This window comes from Arachis duranensis, chromosome 7, assembly GCF_000817695.3.
Source record: "Arachis duranensis cultivar V14167 chromosome 7, aradu.V14167.gnm2.J7QH, whole genome shotgun sequence".
NCBI lineage: Eukaryota > Viridiplantae > Streptophyta > Magnoliopsida > Fabales > Fabaceae > Arachis > Arachis duranensis.
In genome coordinates, this window is record NC_029778.3 from 18,212,870 (window position 1) to 18,214,954 (window position 2,085).

Sequence of the window (2,085 nt, forward strand, 5' to 3'; positions counted from 1 at the left end):
CCAAACCTAGTGTAGTCATCCACAATTACTAAACCATAATGTTTACCACCTAGGCTTTGAGTTCTAGTTGGACCAAATAGATCAATGTGTAGCAACTCAAGTGGTCTTTTAGTAGAGATGTCTTCCTTTGGTTTAAAAGAACTTTTTGTTTGTTTTCCCATTTGGCAAGCATCACAAGTGATGTCTTTGTCAAGCTTTATCAAAGGGAGACCTCTTACTAACTCTTTCTTTACAAGTTTGTTTATTTGAAACATACTTGCATGGCCCAATCTCTTGTGCCACAACCACTTTTCAGATTCTTTAGAGTGAAGAGAAGCTACATTTTGATCCTTTAGTTCATCAAGAGTAAGTCCATACATATTATTGAAACGCTTGGCAACGAACATAACTTCATTTGTTTTTTCATTAACAACACAGCATTCAAGTCTTTTGAAAACAACTAAATATCCTAAATCACACAGTTGGCTAATACTCAAAAGATTGTGCTTTAAACCACAAACTAGAAGCACATCATCAATGAAAGTAGATTGCTCATTACCTACTTTTCCAACAGCAATGATTTTTCCTTTACCATCATCTCCAAAGGTCACAAAACCTCCATCATACTTATTTAGTTTGATGAAGTAGGTTGACCTTCCAGTCATGTGCCTTGAACATCCACTACCCATGTACCACATGTCCTTTTTGTTCTTGGATGCTAGGCAAATATGCATGAAAAACTTTAAGTAACCTTAGGTATCCAAATTAATTTGGATCCTTTGAAGTTAATCCATCTTGGTTGCCCAAGTGCATTGAAATCACAAACAACATTGTAGACTTTGTTTCCTACAACTCTCTTCTCAATGAAGCATTGTACATATGAGTGACCAAATTTCTTGCAATTAACACAATGGTTTTCTTGTGTGCGTTGCTGAAACTGATGTGAGTTATATTGCTTGAAATGATTAAAGCTTTGAAATTTTCTGGTTTTTGGAGGAGATGCATTTCTTTTAACAAACTGATTTTTATTAAAGTTATTCCTCTTTGCAGAAGTATTTTCACCAGAATTTTTTTGAACATTATTGCCTTTCGAATATGAGGTTTTGTTGTAAAATGGTGGTTTCTTGAAAACAACCTCATTTTTTGAAACATAGCCCAAACCTGGTCGGTTTGAACTCGGACCAGTTCTTGGTGAAATTTCAGTTTTATTTGTGTATTCTTCATCAGATTTTTCTTCACAAGTGGAAACATATCCGATACCTGATTTATTTGGTATGGATTTAGTATTTGATGAAGAGGCCACAAATTTTATAGAGGAAGTGTTAGAAACAGCATCTTCCTTGGCTATGTAGCCTAAACCAGATTTTTCAAACAATGGTCTTTGACTTGCAAGTAATTTGTCCAAGTTACTAGAACCTTGTGCAAATTTTGCCAAGTCACCATTCAACCTTTTAATTTTGTCATTTAATCTTTCATTTTCAGCAATTAACTCATGTGAGGGATCCACAATGTGCTTTCCTTTTAATTTTTCAAGTTCAGATTTTAAAAATTAGTGTGCTTTCCTTTTAATTTTTCAAGTTCATATTTTAGAAATCTGTTTTCTTCAATGATGTCTAAAGCACATTCAGTTTCCTTCACTTTTTCTTTTAAAAACTCATTTTCAGCTCTTAACACATCTCTTTCAGATCTGCATTCATTGTATTTATCAAGCAATTTTGAGGTGTTTGAGGTAAGATCATCAATAATAGCATGCAAGTCCTCAATGGTCAAATCATAATAGTTTACCTCATCGAGATTGTTGTTTCCAGCCATGAAACAGTCCTTGTCATCTCCTTTAGATTCTTCTTCTTCATTTGAGTCATTCTCAAGATCCTCCCAAGCTGCCATGAGTACTCTCTTCCTTTCCTTCTTTCCTTTGTCCTCCTTTTTGAGCTTTGGACAGTTTGACTTGAAATGTCCAGCCTCCTTGCAATGATGACATGTCACCTTGCTCAAGTCTATCTTGTGCTCCTTTGAACTTGAGCCCTTGTATTTGCCTTTGCTCTTCAACATCCTTCTAAATCTCCTAGCAAAAAACAAAAGCTCGTCATCTGAAATACCATCACT